Here is a 19,356-nt window from a genome sequence, read left to right on the forward strand (position 1 = left end):
TGTTATCTGCAATTCCTCTGTTGTTGTCTATATATTGACAATTTCCAATTCCCTGGCCCTCACTGCATCTTCTTCACCATGGATGGCCAATCCTTGTATACCTCCAAACCAACCACAATGGTCTGAGAGCTCTCTGCTTCTTCCTTGACCAGAAGCCTGAACAGTCCCCATCGACCACCATTCTCCTCCATGTGGTTGAACTTGTCTCACTGAATAATTTCTCCTTTAATTCATATCACTTCTGCTAAGTTAAAGGAGTGGCTATGGGCACCCACAAGGGTCCCAGTTATGCCTGCCTTTTTTTGGGGTATGTGGAACAATTTTTGTTCCAGGTCTACACTGCTCCCCCCCCCACCCCCCACCCCCCACAACTCTCTTTTTCTCAGTACATTGACCGTTTTGATGCTGCTTCATGCTCCCACCTGGATCTTGAAAAATTTGTTAATTTTTGCTTCCAATTTCAAGCCCACTATAACTTTCACGTGGTCCATTTCTGACACTTACCTTCCTTTCCTTGACGTCTCTGTCTCCATTTTGGGAAATAAACTATCCTCTGCCATGCAGTACAAAGTCATTGACTCCCATAACTGCCTTCATTACAGCTTTTCACAACCCATGTCCTGTAACAATTCTATCTATTCTCCCAGTTCCTTTGCCTACGTTGTATCTGTCCAAATGATGCCACCTTCCAAAACAGTGCTGCTGATGCAGCTTCCTTCTTCCACAACCGTAGTTTCCCACCCACAGTGGATGACAGGCCTATCACCCTTGCTTCAACCCTTGACCCTTCCCATCACTCAATAGTGTGATCAGGCCCCTTTGTCCTCACTTTTCACCCCACCAGCCTCCATTCAAAGGATCATTTCCACCATTTCAGACAACTCCAGCAGAGCTCCACCACCAAACACTTCTTTCCCTCACTCTCCCTGTCTGCATTTTGCAGGGACCTTTCACCCCAGGGCACCCTGGTCTTTTCCTCGATGGCTACCAACACCACCTCCTTTTCCAATGGCACCTGCCAATGTAACTGCAGAAAGTGAAACATCCCCTCCCCCCTTCACCTCTTCCCTGCTCACCAAGAGCCTAAACAGTCTTTCTGAGTGAAGTAGCATTTCATCTGTACTCTCCATTCTGGTCTATTACATTCATTGGACCCAATGTGGCTAACTCTACATTGGAGAAACCAAATGCAGACTGGATGACCGCTTTGCAGAACACCTCCGGTCCGTACACAAGCAAGACCCTGACCTTCCTGTAGCTGGTCATTTTAACACAGCATCCTGCTCGTGTGCCCACTAGTCTGTCCTCAATATACTGCAATACTCCAGCAAATCACAGCACAAACTGGAAGAACATTATCTCATTGTCAGACTAGGCACTTTACAACTTTCTGGACTTAGTATTGAGTTCAACACCTTCTCATTGTGAGTTCACTGCCATTTCTTTCCTTTCTTTTGGCTTTACTTACATTCTCTATCATCATGCCGCAACCACCACACCACCGCACCCCACCCCACCCACCCCACCCCAACCAACTCCAGTGCAACCATCTGTTCATTCCAGTTTGGCAGTTGGACACACCGTTGTTCTGCCATTCTCACATTCTGACCATTTAATCTGCGCCATCGGTCCCCTTTCTCCCCCAGCACTCTTCCGCCACACTATTGCGTAAATGCTGCCCCCTCCACACTTCTTGTCTACTCGGATGAAGAGTCATCGAGACTAGAAACGTCAGCTTGCTCTCTCTCCACGGATGCTGCCTGACCCGCTGTGATTTTTTTTGTTTTCACTAAAGCATCTCAGCTCCACTTGCTGAATCTGTCTGCAGTATGTCCCATTACCTTCTGATACATGCAAGCATTCTACCACTAAATTATCATTCACTCTGTTAATAGTATTTAAGTACCTAATCCTATTGCTGTTTAGCTACTTTAGTTTTCAATGTTTGCTCCAAACAAATGTACAATTTTCTTCCTTTCAATTTTGTAAAATTTTGGCCCAACGAACTAATATGTAAAAGTGAAGCTTTATTCAATTTCATGAGTTTATAATTAGCAGTGATGTATTGAAACATGGTTTGTTTGAGGCAGTAAATACAGAAAATGCTAGAAAAATGCTGGTCAGATAACGTGTGCACGGAACAAATAAGTTAACATTACAGTTATAAGCTTTTGTGTTCGCGACAGTATTTTAATTACTGTCTTAGTCACAATTTGCAAACTGTTAGCTGAGAGAATCATTGGTAGCACCCTTATCTCTGAATTAGAAGGTTGTAGGTTTAAGTGCTATTTTTAAAACTAGAAATATAATTTTAAGACTCAATCACTGCTGCATAGTCTGAAATGTTTTCTGCTTGAATATTGAACTAAGGCATATCTGCTTGTTTGAGTTGACTTCAATCTCATGGCACTATTACAATAGAAAATGAGTGCTCTGACCAACATTTATTCTCAACCAATGACACTAAGAAAATATCATTTGACCATTTATCTAATTTCTCCACAGGATCTTGCTGTATGAAAATTGTCTGCTATATTCACATGCATAACTGGCCTCTGGAATCTCCATTGGCTGTGAATATTTTGAGATGATCTGAAATAAATGCAATTTCATTTTTGGTAACATAAGATTTAAGTATGAATTTATGTAGTCAGTTCTTTCTACCGGCCCTGACCGCAATCTTAAGTTTCAGCTCCACCCCAGCAGAAACAGGAAAATTTCATATTTGAAGTTTAAGGTTTAATTTTTCAACTTAGAGCTGCATTGGTCATCTTGCCATCTGTCTGCTCGAAATACTCAATTATGTGGTACAAGCTTGAATTTACTAAAAATTCCTAAATTCCTATAAATTACTAAAACCTGCGAAAGCAAAGCAGCTCGGATCTTCTTGAGGTGTCAAGGATCTTGTCAGTCAGCTGAAGAGCTGGCAAGAGACGTATGCTGCCTGTTTCAGGAAAGGCCTGCTGAGTCATATGCCAATAAGATTGTGGCAAGGCTGCCAGTGGGCCTTCCATAGTCCCTGGAGGTGAAGTCTGATCTAATGAAAGCTGTTGACCAACCAGAGGCTGGCAACCCCTGCTCAGCAGCATCACAGGAGAGCATGACTGTTGCTGGAAGAGCAATTCTGAAGTCCCAGGATTGTGAATCAACCGCTTTATCAAAGGTAGTTGATGAGGATGGTCTTGCGTTGGGTCACCAGAGTGTGGCTCGCAGTAGGCACCCCCTGCCCATGACCAGTCCCTAAATCTAGCATCAGTTACTTTTTTGAGTGAGACCCCATACACATGTGACTGGGTGCCCACAGGATAACTGCTGTCATTCATAGCAACATGCCCATTTGCAGCAAGGTTAATACCAGTGACAGTGGGCTGGTGGCATTTAAGTGGTACTTAATTATCTATTTAGCCTCAGTTGGTGGCAGAGATGCCACCCTTACACTACCACCCGAGCTCTGCCTCCCTGCTTGCCACTTCTGGGAGCAGAAGGTTGTGCCTGAAGCTTTACTTGCATTTTTGGACTTGTTCTGCTTTTGTCCTTTTGGAACATGAACAAAACGACTAAATGAAAGGTTTGATCATTTCAATGTTTTCTGATCGTTACTATGGAACTTATCTTTTGTAACTATATTGATCATATTGTGTATTGTAGCATTTAATAAATTACCAATTCAGCTAATTTGTGTTTAGTCTGTGCTATTTTTTTGTTAATTGTCAACAATTCTAAAGGTAAATTTCAGCAAAAGTACATGTAATATGCACTGCCTTTGCATTATGTTGCAAACACACCAGTAAATGCTATTGTGGTCTCCTTTGACATTAGTCTGGTATTCCATGCAGATACGGCATTATCATTACCATTATTAAATGATGTTTAATGATCAAGCTGAGCATAACTACAGCTTTCAACCAGGAGCAGGGATCCAGTTGGTTCCTTGATTTTAAAATTGGAAGTGTTGTTTCTTTATGTAGCTACTGAGTTAAAAATAGCGACACCAGACTTTTCCCTTTCTCTCCTTCCACTTAAAGTTTATTGTTTGCTTTATCTTCTTAATTTTTTATGTTTTCTCAATCATAATTGTTAATTTCTATTTGAAATCTGAAGGTATACTGTTTGAAAAATCGTACACATTGTGCTACTGCTCAAGATTACAAGACAAGATGAAGGACTTTTTGTTCTTACTTAACGTATTTTTCTAATCAACCTTTTTGATGATGCTTTTATACATCTCTGGAGCAGGTGGGACTTGAACCTGGGCCTCCTGGTCCAGAGGTAGGAACATTTCCACAGTGCCACAATTTACTCATCTTTCATCCTGACACCATTTCATCCATCTGTTACTTAAATGATTTCAGTTATGTTAAATTAAAGAGCTGAAGTTCTCCTGTCTTTTCTCTACCCTAGTCCTTAATATTATAGGTTGCCGTCCAAAACCCTTGGTGACTGGAATTGGATGCAGTCTGTGAGATGTGACCTGACTGGAGCATCGTGCAGTTTGATTGCAACATTCTCTGACTTCATTGCATAGTTCAACATCTTATTGGCATGGCCTTTCTGGATGGTTGGACATGTTGAGTATTAGGCTTGTTAAGTCCTAATCGGTCAGCTCGTGGCTTGGTGCTAGGACTTTTGTGTCTCTGTCAGAAGGTCGTTAACTGAAGCTGCACTCTGGAGACTTGAATGCCTACATGCTGACAATGCATTGTAGTATGAAGGACTCCTGTATTGTGGCCAGGATGAGAGGAGATTCTAAAATTTGCATTCAGATGCAAAACAATCCCATGCTGTGATTTGCAGAGAAGAATCCTGACCAAGCACAAATCAGCAGTAGCAGACAAAGCAAGTAGCCAGATAGCCAGACATAAACTTATCATTCAGATGATATCCTGATCCTAGAAACCTTTGTACAGATGACCACTGCATTCACATGAGCAATGAACTGAATGTCCAAGCCTGGATTCATAATTTTCATCCTTCTACTCAAAAAATGTCTGTGCCATGCTTTATTGTTCCATTCTTCTATATTTCAGAGCATCTTGACTCTTCTGGGTCTGTTGAAGAGGCAGGAAAATGAGTTCCCTGGTGTCTTCAGAAGTGCAAAGTGGGAGAGAGAACATTTTTGGAGATGCTCCCGCTACAATACAACTGGCTAGGTAAGTGTGGAATCAAGGTGGGCAATCTCACGGAACTACACAATGGAGATCTCCAATTGAGAGCTCCAAAAGGTCAAGATGAACTTTGGAGAGATTATATACCAAGTCAGGCTTTTTTAAACCTGTGGCAGGGATGGTACTCTAATTGAATCTTCACGTGGAGTTCTGGACTAAACGTGTATGGATTTGGAGGACTTTGAGAAGAAATCTGGTATAGAGAGAAATGTAACTTCCAAGGACAGAAGTCGAGTGTGAGTTTGTGGTGTAGGTAAAAGCAATTTTGAAAAGGAAGCAATACAGTACATGAATGTGAACCATTTAAAGTGTCAACTAGTATGAAGGTCAGGATGGAATGTTTGGTCAGTAATTTAGTGGTATTGGGATCAAAAGATCCCACTCTACTGCATCTACATTCTTCTGTCATAATAGGTAAATACTGAAAATCTATTTTTCACTGATTTACTTCATCCACATATCTCCATCATTCCCAAATGCTCATCCTCTTTTGCCACATTATCATCTATGAGCCTTTTTTGCATTGACTGTTATATTCCCCTTTTATTTACCAATTTATTGTTTGTCCTCCTTTTTTTAAATTTGTTAGTCCATTTATCAGTGGAATGCTATAATTGACACCAAATTTAAGAATCGACACCAAATTTTGGACGCTGTTCGGTTTCTGTTCTGAATATTTCACAGTTCCATGCATTATCTTGTGCTTAAACTCCCTTCTGAACCAGGTTCCTTCTTTCACTGTTATCCTTATTAATACTAAACTAAGCGTGAGACCCAGACTAACCACATGGACACCTATTGTTGTGGTAAGGCTTACACGACATAACAGGCTACAAAGCAAAGTTGAACAGAATTGAGGACAACAGTACATGAGCTCAATACGTTCTATGCTGTCTTTGAACAGAAGGGTAATAAAACAATATCACCTGTCCCAACTGCTTCGAATGCTCCTACCCCCTTAGTCACTGCTGCAGGCGTTAAATCATGAGCTTTAAGGGTGAACCCATGGAAATCGACTGGCCTGGATGGAGTCCTTGGCCATGCACTCAGATCTTGCATGGACCAGCTGGTAGGAGTATTCACAGACATCTTCAACCTCTCCTTACTACAATCTGAAGTGTTCACCTGCTTCAACAAGACCATCATCGTCCCAGTGCCAAAGAAAAATCATGCAGTGTGCCTCAATGACATCTACCCAGTGGCTCTGACTTCCATAATTGTGAAGTACTTCAAGAGGTTGGTCATGGCTCGCAACAACTCCAGCCTCCCAGATTGCTCGCTTGCAATTTGCCTACCGGCGCAACTAGTCCCTGACAGATGCCTTCTCCCTGGCCCTGCGCTCATCCCTGAGACATCTGGATGCAAGGATACCCACATCCAGCACCTACTTATTGACCACAGCTCTGCCTTCAACACCATAATTCCGAACAAAAATTTCCAAACCGCAGGGCCTAGGTCTCTGCACACACCCCACCCCACCCCTTCCCCCTGCCCCCACCCCCCACTCTGTAACTGGATTCTCAACTTCTTGCCCAATAGAGCGCAATCAGTAAGGCCAGATGATAACATCTCCTTCACGATAATCCTCAATGCCAGTGCCCCACAAGGCTGCTTACTCAGCCCCTACTATACTCCTTATACACACATGACTGTGTGGCCAAATTACACACCAACTCAATTTACAAGTTTGCCGACAACACAATCATTGTAGGTTGGATCTCAAACAATGATGAGACTGCATACAGTTAAGAGATTGAATGCTTAACGGCGGGGTGTAAAAACAAAAATATCTGCATCAATGTCAGCAAAACAAAGGAGTCACTCATTGACTTCAGGATGCAGAGTGGAGGGCACGCCCCTGTCTGCATCAATGGTGCTGAGGTGGAGATGGTCAAGAGCGTCAAATTCCTGGCAATGACGAACAGCAACAATCTATCTTGGTCTACCCATCTTGACATACAGTCAAGAAAGCACAGCAACACCTCTACTTCCTCAGGAGGTGAAAGAAATTCAGCATGACCATAAAGACTCTTACAAATTGTTATAGGTGCACCGTAGAAAGCATCCTATCTGGATGCATCACAGCATGGTTTGGCAATTGCTCTTCTCAAGACCGAAAAACTGTAGAGTTGTGAACACAGCCCAGTTCATCATACAAATCAGCCTCCCATCCATTGACCTCATCTATTGGGACAGCAACCAATATAATCAAAGAGAACACACACACCACCCCCCCCCACACACCCACTCTCACACACACACACACACACACACACACACACCTCCACCTTGTTCCATTAGGCAGAAGATATAAAAGTTTGTATACGCATACAAAGAGATTCAAGAAACACTTATTCCCCACTGTTATCAGACTTTTGAATGGACCTCTTTAATGTTAATAATGATCTCTCTTTGCACCTTCTTGGCAGCTGTAACATTGTATCCTGTACTCCGTTCTGTTACCCTATGCACTTGTATAGTACAGTCTGCCTGTAAAGCATGTAAGACAACACTTCACTATTCAAAGGTATATGTGACAGTAATAAATAAAATCAAATTATCAACTATTAAGTCTTGCAAGAGAAAGTCAATTGTCCTATCTTGAGACCAGGAAATCAAAGACTTCAGTGTAGGGCTCCAGAGTCAACATCTTGGGTTCCCAATGCGCCTATAGCAAACTGAAGTCTTTTTGCCTTTTCATAACCTCAAAAACAACTCCAATCTGAGAGATTTTCAAAGCTGGGATATTCTGTGCACTTTTGAGATGGTTTTATTGGCAGATTAGTGCAGCTTTTTGATTGGGCTGATGCACAAGCAAGATTTGATTGTGACTGATGTGAATTAAAATGTGAAGTATTGTGTAACATAGATGTTCTGTGAACCAAATTAAGTAGTTTGAAATATATTTAATTTGGTGAATAGGTGTAGTACAGCTTTCATTATTACCACCAGGCTGACGCTTATTTATTCTCAATTGAGATTTCAAACCGTTGGACTTCTGGCATTTTTATGTATTAGGATTTATTAATATGAGAGTATGACTTGCATGGATTTTGAATCCAGGAGAGAAATAATTTTGATGAAATTTATAAGCAATTTTAACAACAAAAACAGAAGGTCCCTTGCTGGAAGTCTGTTTGATTCAATCTGGAAGATTGAGTAAAATGATTTTCAAAAGACAGTGGAAGGAATTTTCTTCTGTAGCAGCAATAAAATCTAAAGGAGTTTGAGACCTAATTGTCCAGGCCATGTTTCTGTTGGCACCATAACATAATGTATAAATGCAGTGTAAGCATATTTGGTTTTCTCAGTTAAGTAATAGGGAAGTATCTTTTTCTTAGTTTGTTATAATTGCTTGTCTGTGAGTAACAGAATGTGAAATCTTGTCATGTAATTCTTTCCACCTGTCACTTAGAGATAAATTTCCAAGTTATTGGCATCTTGGTGTCATAACAGTTGTTAATTATAAAGCAGCTGAAGGTGATTTTGCAGAAATGTGTAATTGACAGATGTGGAACATGATCCAACACATACAAAGACAGGACAAAGGAGCAGAGAAGAGATGCAGTGAAGCTTCACTAACTTGATTATTGGAATAAGAGAAAATTTTATCACCTGCATAAATAAATTTTGTTAATTGGAATGCAGAAGCAGAGCCCACAACCGTTTTGTTTAAAAATTAGTTTCTTAAAAGAAATGTGTTAAATTATATGGTGGGTGTGCAGCAGTGTGTAATTAAAATACAGACACACACACACTGGATCAAATGGCCTATTTCAGTTCTGAAACATTCCATGATTGGAATCCAGTTTGTCTGTTTTGTCAGCTTGGCAGTACTGTTAAACTATCCCTAACAGCATGCCTAACTTTTGCCTTTTGAAAATTGCTATCAATCCACCTATTCCTAATGTTGTCCCTACCATCAGTTTTAAATCCAACAACAGCATTAGCATTGCAACCATCTTAATCGAAACATAAATGACATCTGTGAGATTGTTATCACTTTGTCCTTCTCACCTTCTCTGCTGCTTTTGACATTAATTGTTCCATCCCCTTCAACTGCTTCTCTACAATGATTCACTCTATGGAACTTGACACAATTACAATTCAGTTAGTACATCTACAATAATTTCTCCTTCAGTAACTATCCTAGGTTGTCACAGAGAACCCTCCTTTCGTCTACAAGCAACTGTTCAGAACATAATATATACTCATCGCGTAATGGGTAACAGTTGATTCTGCTTCTTCATCCCCATCACTAGTGACTCCAGGACTGTAGTCGTCTGAGTCAGTAGTGTATATAATGTTACGTGAGCCAATTTTTTCCAAAGTTTGGTATAGGCAGGCCTAAAGTATATTATTCAATTTCTACCTGCTTTTGGCTCTGTTTTAATCATTTCTCCTCACCTCCAGATAACATTTTACAAGTCTTCTTCTACAAATAACCTCCCCATACTTCTATTTTAAGTGTTCACAAACTTCAGATAGCCCATAATTCAATGTGGTATATCTATTTGCTCCATCCGGACCTAGTTTTTCTTGTTCTTTTTGCTTCTGCAAATTATTTCATGCTCCACCTCTATTATTGTCCCATTGTGTATTTGGTATTTTTTATAACATTACATCCTGTTGTGCTAAATCTGGATTGCCACTGCTATCCAAATTCCCAATCTATCCTCCATCTTTCAGGCAATGTATCACTCCCTCAAATTTGTCTAAACTTCATTAACTCACTACTAATATGCATTTCCCTACTTTCAATTATATTTTTTCCAAAATTTCTCTCCTGTCGAATCACTGTGAATGATGGGTCATTTCAAATAACCATTAGAGGTAATAGATATTTATGAAAGTGACTTGGAGTATCAGCCTAGTCTTTTGTCTCTAACAAGACTTAAACCCACAACCTCTTGGCTTAGAGGCAACTGTACTATTTATGGGTAGTGCTAACTACCAACTATCCATCTTGTTCACGAAGGTCCTTTATGGAAGGAAATCTGATGTCATTTTACTTGTTCTGGCCTATATCAGTCCCAACAACAGGACTGTACTTGACTCTCAACTCCCATCTGAAATAACCTAACCAGCTATTTAGTTGTATCAAAATGCTGTACAGTCAAAAAGGAATGAAATCAGAGATCACACAGACTGGAAAGTACAGTGGCATACCCAGAAATGAAGGAAGACCCAGAGAAGAGTTCCTTAACACCAAAGCTAAAGAACAAAAACCCTAGCCAAACTGGAATCAATGGGAATGAGAGGAAAAGCTCCCCACTGATTAGCTTCATACCTAGCACAAAGGAAGTTAGTTGTCCAGTTAAGATTCCAGTTTGACGAGGGCTCCTTTATACCGCACCTCGTCAAATGCTGATTTGGTGTTAAGGGCAGGCAAACTTTGCCCATCAGTTGGGCTAAATCTTGTGGGGTTTTTTTGGATCAGTATCAATTGCGTTGAGATTCATGAAAAGCCGAGTAAGTTTTCGGCATTATTATCCCAAACCCATCTCATGGCATGTCTCCCATCTGATGCTAATCCGATAGTTGTGGTTGTTGGAAGTCCATCATCTCAGTCCCACAACATCATTGCAGGTTAGTGTCCAGGGGCCACCTATCTTCAGCTGCTTCATCAAGAACCTTGGTCAAAAATGTGGATGTTCGCTGATGATTTGCACAATGTTCAGTACCATTCACAACCCCTCATATACCAAAGTGGTCTATATTCTTATGCAGTAAGATGTGGACAATATTTAAGCTTGGGCTGATATTTGGCAAATATTATTCGTGCCTCATAAGTGTCTGTCCATGACCACTTTGAACAAGAGAAAGTCAAATATCATTGCTTGGTGGTTATTCAGCATTGCTGAATTCCCCACTATCAACATCTGAGAGGTTAACATTGACCAACCATATAAATATTGTGACTACAAAGCAGGTCATTCTTTGCCAAGTAAATTGCCTCCTGACTGTCCAAAGCCTGTCCACCATTTACAAATCTCATCAAGAGTATGATGGAATATTCTCCGTTCGCCTCAATGAGTGCAGCTCCAACAACATTCAAGAAGCGTGACACTGTCCAGGACCAAACAACATCTCTGGTTATCATCCCCATCTGCCACCTTAAAAACCCAGTCCCTCCACCATAGTGTACTTTGACAGCAATGCATACCATCTATATGGAGCATTGTAGGAAATCACCAAGCCCTCTTCAATGGTACCTTTGAAATCTGTGATCTTTCCCACTGAAGCGGACTAGGGCAGCAGATACATAGTAAAACCATCACCTCCAAGTTCCTATCTATTTTGACTTGGAACTATATGATTGTTTCTTCACTGAGGTTGGGTCAAAATCCTGGAACACCCTAACAGCACTGTGCTGGAACAATAGCCCATGGACTGCCACAGATCAGGAAGAAGGCTCATCATCACCTTCTCAAGGCCAATTAGGGATGGACAATAAAGGCTGGCTTAGACAGTGAACCCCACATCCCATGAAATGATTTTATAAGAGTAAAAAATTTGCACTTTGTGGGCAATTGTGCCTATGAACTTGGTGTATAGGACAGCCTTATTGATAGGTTGCTATTCCTAATGGATAGCTTGATAACCAGAATTTTGTAATTTAAGTGACTTTTGAATGACAAATATAAATCTACAATAAATGAGTTTTGCAATTAACAGCAGACAGTTGTGTGTTTCAATATTTCAAACCTACATGATGAGCAATAGGCAAGTGTGAAATTAAAGCAAATGCATGTATTTTTACATGTCCATATGTGCATGTCTAGATCCTTGAAGGCAATGGAACAGGTAAAAAAGGATGGTTAAGAAGACATATGGGATACTTGCCATTATTAGTCAAGATGGGGAGGTGCCGGTGTTGGACTGGGGTAGACAAGGTCAGAAATCACACGACACTAGGTTATAGTCCAACAGGTTTATTTGAAAACACAAGCTTTCGAAGCCTCACTCCTTCAGGTGTTAGTCCTTATGCCTGAAGAAGGAGTGAGGCTCCTAAAGCTTGTGTTTTCAAATAAACCTATTGGACTATAACTAGTGTTGTGTAATTTGAGCCTTATTAGTCAAGGCATTGATTACAAGAGAAAGGAGGTTATGATGACCTATGTATAATGTTAGTTAGATCATTGCTGGAGTACTGTGTGAAGTTCTGGTTGCCACACTATAGGAAGAATGTGGCTGCACTAGAGAGGATAGAGAAAGGATTAATCAGGATGTTGCCTGGGCTGGAACTATAAAGAGCAACTAGATAGACTGAGGTTATTTTCCTTAGAGCAGAGAAGACTAAGGGGGATCTAACTGAGGTGTAAGATGTCCAGAGGCATTGACAGGGATGTGGGGAAAATCCTTTCCCCTTCGAGGAGTCAAAAACTAGGGAACATAGTTTTAAGGTAAGAAGGAAGTTTAGAGGGGATTTGAGGAAAACATTTTTATCCAGAGGGTTGTGGATTTCTGAAACTTACTGCCTGAAAGAGTGGTAGAGGCAAGAACTGCCAAGACATTTAAGAACAATTCAGATGAGCAATTACAATGTCATAGCATACAAGGCTATGGGATTAAAAAAGATGGAAGTTTAATAACTGACATGGACATGATGGGACAAGCGGTCTCTTTCCATGCTGCAAAAGCTCTGAGTCTAAATGATTATAGTTTGCAATAAAATGAGAAGTATTTTCTTGACTTTACATATCAAGGAAGAATAAATAATGTCTATTTTGCTGTGTTATGCTGATTATGTTCATTTATCAGTTTTGTACAAATAAGACAACTTATTCGTTCAAAGCCTTAATCTTAATCTGTTAAGTGTATGTTTCCAGGACATTATTAAAGAAAGGTGAATAAACTTATTTTGATACACAATAGATCCCAGTAGCATGTAAGAGTTCTCTGTAATGAACACTGCAACTGATCTAGTTATCTAATAACAGAAACATTCAGAGTTATATAGGGCACAAGGTCCACTTTTGTGCAATGATATTGAACCTGAGAAAATATCTAATGTAAAAACTCAACATGACTCAGACTCTTCCAGTTAAGACAGGCACGGAAGCTTATTTTCTGCCTGGCTGGATTACTGTTGCCTTGTGTTTAGTGTGGTTCAGGGGGCTCATTTCCTGTTTATCAAAGTGCAACGTGATTATTACATCTTTGCATTCACTTTAGTGCCTTAATTTTCTGTTAGTGGATAATACCTGTCCACATGATTTTAACAACCAGATATTTGGAAAATTATTCCTCTTGCATTGATCTTTGCATCAATTTCTCTGCTTAAAAGTACCAGTCATTTGCCAACATTGAGTTTTTTGAAAAAGTAACAGGACTGATGAGGACAGAACGGTGGACGTGATCTTTATGACCTTCAGTAAGGCATTTGACAAGGTTCCTCATGGTAGACTTGTTAGCAAGATTAGATCACACGGAATGCATGAATATTCTTTCAATGGTGCATCTGTAGAAATTGGTGAGAGACCTTATGGACATGCCAAATTTCCTGAGCCACCTGAGGAAGAAGAGGCATTGTTGTGCCTTCTTGAATGTTGCATTTACGTGGGAAATCCAGGACAGGTCGTCGGTTATCATCACTCTGATGAACTTGATGCTATTCACTCTCAACCTCAGTTCCATTGAGTTAGATGGGGGTATGTTCTCCTTCTTTCTTTCTGAAGTTGACTATCAGTTCTTTACTTTTGCCGACATTGAGAGACAGATTGTTTTCATTGCACCATGTTACCAAGCCCTCTATCTCTTTTCTGTACTTTGACTTGTCGTTAGATATCCGTCCCACTACTGTGGTGTCATCAGAGAACTTGTAGATGGTGTTCATTCAGAATTTGGCAACACAGTCCTAGGTGTACAGAGAGTACAGTAGGGGGCTGAGGACGCATCCTTGGGCGGGGGGGGGGGGCTCCACTGTTGAGTGTTATTGTGGAGGAGTTGCAGTTACCTATCCTCACTGACTACGGTCTATGGGTCAAAGCTGAGGGTCTGATTGCAGAGGGCGGAGCTGAGACTAAGGTCACGCAGTTTTGAGATCAAGGAGATGTGAGTTCATGGTCTGGATTTTGAAATATCAATGATGGCAGAAGTATCAGTGTTCACTTCTTTTCACTTCACGGTGGCTCAGTGGTTAGCACTGCTGCCTCACAGCACCAGCAACCCGGGTTCGATTCCACCCTCGGGCAACTGCGTGGAGTTTGCACATTCTCCCCGTGACTGCATGGGTTTCCTCCGGGTGCTCCGGTTTCCTCCCACAGTCCAAAGATGTGCAGCCTACGTTCATTGGTCATGTTACATTGCCCATAGTGTTCAGAGATGTGTAGATTAGGTGGGTTACAGGGGATGGGTCTGGGTGAGATGCTGTGAGGTTTGGTGTGGACTTGTTGGGTCGAAAGGCCTGTTTCCACACTTTAGGGATTCTATGATCTTTTCATATTTCATTCTATGATTCTATGATTTTAAAATGACAGCAATGTCTGGGGTCCACTCATATGCAGTTAAACACAGAAACCCAGATGTGATTCTATGCTTCCCCTTTGAGGGGAGGTCCTCACAGATTACTGAAATCTCTGAATTGTAAATAATTTTGTCATTTTGCACTTTACAGATCACATCATGGCAGCTGGTGAAATTTAAATTCAATTAATAAAGTCTGATCGAAGATTAATCCCAGCTATGGCAACCATGAAACTACCATCAATTGTTGTAAAAACCCATTTGGTTCACTAATGTCATCCAGAAACAAGAGTCTGACATCCTTACTCATGTGATTCCAGACTCTCAGTAATGTGGTTGATTCTTAAATATCCTCTAAAAACTCAGTTCAAGGGCATTTAGTGATGGACACTAACACTGGCATGACCAATATCCCATGAAAGAATAAGTAATTTTTTTTTGTTGAATGAGGTACAATTTGTTTTTAATGGCATACTAGCTCATAATTACTGCTGAATAGCCTCACACTCCTTAAAAAAACTAATTTTATATTTGTAGAATGACAAATTACTCTGTTATGATTTTAAAACATGGATTTTTGAAGTATATTCCAATCACTGATTTTTCTGTCTGTAAATTATTAATTAATATTGAGAATCTAGTGCATTTTACTCCTTGTTTTCTTGCCCACGGGAATATTTCAGTGGTTGTCTGCCTAATCTGTTTGCTGTGATCAATGCTGCTGGACTCAGATATCCTTGAATTGACACTAGACTCAAACTGACTTTGGGAAAAGGGAAATCCATTCCACAGATGACACTAGATCTTTCTACATAACAGTCAATGAGCAACTAATATGAATCATGTATGATAGTCTTAATTTAACCTCACTGGGTTTTAATTCTTTACATAACATAATCACCATAATACAACAACAAAGGCAAAAACAAACAAACAAACAAACAAATTTTAATGTCAAGGCAAGGTGCCAATATTACTTGTGAATCATTTACAAAGGCATATGGTTCTTATTATATGTATGGGTCTAACTAGCTTTAGTTTCCCAAACAGTGCTTCTTCAGTGCAAGGTACTGTCCTTAAAACTCATTATTTACAGCATAAGAAATGCACACATTCTATTCAACTCTGCTGGAGCTTCTTCCTCTTCCAGATTTTTCTATATAATCATGTGACCCTGACATCATCAGTATAATCATCACTGTTATACTTTCTGCTGATGTCTCATGACTGTACATCTTCCCCCGAGTCTTTATCCTCCTTATAAGCATCTCTTTCCTTCAATGTCTCAGACTTCAAATGGTTGATATTCTTGGTGCTTTGACCAATCTTTGTGAACTAGTTCTGATCTCATTCTAAAGAGTTGGGTGCTCTGCATTCTTCCTTTCTTTGACCTGTGTGTTCCTCTCCTGAATGTTTATAGAGCTGTCTTTTCTCCTTCTTCTCCTGGGAAATAGTTCCATACTTCTATTGGCTTCTTTTCAATTAAATTATGCATTACAATGTTTTCTAATTATCCCTTGCTCTGATTAACCATATGAGATCTCAGTTGTGCTTTCTCTGTGATCATTCTTTCCCTCTATTGATCTCTTATAAATACTGTCTACCAAGCTGTGCCTGCTAACTTTTGTGTTCTGTACCTTATGTTAAAATGTTCAGCCTGGATGTCTCTTGTCTCTTCTTTCTGGCCTTTTCACTTTGTTATGGTCATTCTTGGTGTTTGGCTGCAACTTCTGAAACAGAGACGAAAGTAGTGATCAGTCTGTTGTGTGATGATCTGTCACTTAATAGTGCGAGATTTGGTGGATGTAGGTACAGTTACAACATTTAAAAGACATTTGGAGGGATATGGGCCAAATGCACGCAAGTGGGACTAGTTTAGTTTGGGAACGTGGTCGACTGGTTGGACCAAAGGGTCTGTTTCCATGCTGGATGATTCCATTTAAGTCTTTGTTCTTTTTTGATAATGTCTTGATTTGTATGAAATCCTCCCCCAACTTTTCCATTCACTTGAGGATAATGAGATGAACTTGTGACAATGAATAAAATTGTATTCTCAAACAAATCTCTTGAACTGCTCATTTGAAAACTGCAGATTACTGTCTGAGAGATAGTAAGAACTGCCGATGCTGGAGTCAGAGATAAAAGTGTGGAGCTGGAGGAACACAGCAGGCCAGGCAACATCAGAGGAGCAGGAAAGCTGACGTTTCAGTTCGGGACCCTATATTGTCTGAGACCACATGTCTAGATGCCATGCCTTGAGAAGACATTTTTGATTAATTCTATCACTGCTTTTCTTATGATCTTATGTAAACAGTTTTCCTCAATTCATCTCATTCTTACTGTAACTGATGAAATTACTCCTTGTCTCAGCGTAAAATAGAATAAATTGGCATGATACCTTAGTGTAATATAATATCTGTCAGTTTTCCAAAACCTTTATACAATCTCAGGATTTGCTTCAAAATTCATATTCTTTATCTGAATCTGCAATATTTTTGATCTTGTGAATTAGTTTCAAGTGGTGTTTCTCCAAGTCACTGTAGTTTCATTGAAGATGGCTGAAATTTGATGCCCTAAAATCCGAATTAGACTTCACTGTGCGTCCACATATTTTCAGTTTAAAACTCCAAAATTCATTCCCAGAATCATTGATTTCTCCCAGAATTGTTTTTTTCTGATCTTGTAGCATTTCCACTTCTTTTCTCGAAGATGACTGGCTCCAATGTAAAAAAGCAATTTCTGTGCTTGTGGCACACCAGGGACTGGCCAATGGATTTGATCCTAAAAGCTGTTTATATGAGTCTTCTCTGTATTGAGAGGTCTCTGGTGAAAATGATGCTCTGTTCGAAACTAAGCATGGTTACCTAGGCCTGATCTCAGAATTTCTCCTATTGTTGCCCTCGTCCATTAGATTCAACGGGGTCCGCCTTTGATGAGATAGCTGTCTTGTCAGCTTTTGTCTCCTCAATTTCAAAGCCCCTCCACTGAGCCATATTTTTGCCCATGCAGCAAAAATAGCAGGGAGATTATTTGAACTTGTACATGATACTTGTTTGACCTCAGCTGGAGAATTTTGTACAGTTGTGCCACATTAAAAGAAAGGAGTGAATGCATTGGAGAGAGTGCAGAAGCAATTTACAAGAATGGTTCATGGAATGAAGAACTTCAGTTATGAGGATAGCTTGAAGAAGTTGGAACTGTTCTCCCTGGAAAGAAGAAGGTTAAGAGGAGATTTTATAGAAGTTTCAAAGTCCTGAACAGGCTGGATATAGTAGATAGGGAAAAGCACTCCAAAAAGTGAAAACAAGAAAGCATAGATTTAAAGTGATGTGTGAACAAGCAAAGGTGACTTTATCACTTATCAAGTAGTTAGAGTATGGCAATATCTTTAATCAACTTGTCCAGGTGTTACAACACACCTCTGGCACAGGTGGAACTCAAACCCAGGTCTCCTGGCTCAGAGGTAGGTACACTACCACTGCACCACAAGAACCATGAATTAGGGTATGGAGTGCACTGCCTAGAAACGTGATGGAGGCAGGTTTAATTAAGGCATTCAAAAGGGCATTGGATGATAATTTAGATAGAAGCGGCGTGCAGGGACATGGAAAAAAGGCATGAGATTGGCACTTGATGAAGCTGTGCAGATATGATAGGCTGAAAAGCCTCCTTTTCTGCTGTAACGATTCTGTAATTCTGAGATCTCTGGAAGGAGCCAGCAACATAAGGACCTCACTAACAATGCAACTGGCATGGTATGGGTTTCAGTTCAGCATGGTTCCAGATCTTGCTAACCATGCTTGCAAGACCCAGGCATATCCATTCATTTCTCTTGGGACTTGTAACTAATGTCTGCACTGGGTCTTGATCATGCCAAGACGGGGCCTCCTGAAAGAGTAGGCCTTTCCCTCAGAGTAATATTATCTGCTAATATATCATACTCTTCCTCCTTCTTCTGTGTTCTATGTTGGCTCTAGCCACACCACCAAGGTCCAGATGCACGTTGCCAGTGCTGCAGTGCCTCTATGATCCTTACATAGGATGATGTCATGCCACTTTATTTCTGCATTTTTTCGCTGCTTATTCTTCCTCCAGCGAGTGTAACAGTCTATCATACCTCCCACCTGGCTGTTTGAAACCAGGAATTATTCTCATGGACCACAAAAGTATGCTCTTGCAATTTTGCAGGCATCACACGCCCCTAACTTCCTCCTGAATCAGCCACAAACCTCTATCTGTGATGAAAAGCTTTATATGGTTAGACTTTAAATTCTCTGTGCTCTGCGCAAGGAGGCCCTCAGAAGCTTTTACAATTTGCCTTACAGTCATAAGTCAGACAGGGTTACTGGATCCAAAATATTAATGCTGCTTTCTCTGCACAAATGCTGCCAGACCTGCTGAGTTCCCCAGCAACCTCTGTTTGTTTTTCAGATTTCCAGCATCCACATTTCAGAAATTGCATCATGCAGCACATTTTAATGTGCCAGCAGATTCAGGAACTGTATGTCAGCGAAACTGGGAATGGGACTTACAAATCAAGCCACCATCTTGAATACTCTGCAGTCTCCCCATTTGGTTTAAATATTTGGTGCTCATGGAAGTGAGAGCACCTGTTATATTAAAATTTATCACATATGGAGGGGTGCTAGCCATCTGTACCCAAACTTCCTCTGCAATAAGTCTCCCACTTCATTTAGGCCAGTGGGAAGGCACTGAATTAGAA

General features: G+C 40.5%; 2 long non-coding RNA genes across 2 annotated transcripts in view; one reads left to right on the top strand and one right to left on the bottom strand.

Moving 5' to 3' along the window:
- The window catches only part of LOC125483030, a 54,207-nt gene that overhangs the window by 20,465 nt on the left and 14,386 nt on the right, over window positions 1-19,356 (top strand). Inside the window, exon 3 of the long non-coding RNA XR_007262024.1 lies at window positions 5,028-5,150. This is a non-coding gene — a long non-coding RNA (uncharacterized LOC125483030). The remainder of the gene's footprint in view (window positions 1-5,027; window positions 5,151-19,356) is intronic.
- The window catches only part of LOC125483031, a 72,755-nt gene that overhangs the window by 11,765 nt on the left and 41,634 nt on the right, over window positions 1-19,356 (bottom strand). Inside the window, exon 2 of the long non-coding RNA XR_007262025.1 lies at window positions 16,271-16,363. This is a non-coding gene — a long non-coding RNA (uncharacterized LOC125483031). The remainder of the gene's footprint in view (window positions 1-16,270; window positions 16,364-19,356) is intronic.

This window comes from Rhincodon typus, chromosome 4 (assembly GCF_021869965.1).
Source record: "Rhincodon typus isolate 14 chromosome 4, sRhiTyp1.1, whole genome shotgun sequence".
Classification (NCBI taxonomy): domain Eukaryota; kingdom Metazoa; phylum Chordata; class Chondrichthyes; order Orectolobiformes; family Rhincodontidae; genus Rhincodon; species Rhincodon typus.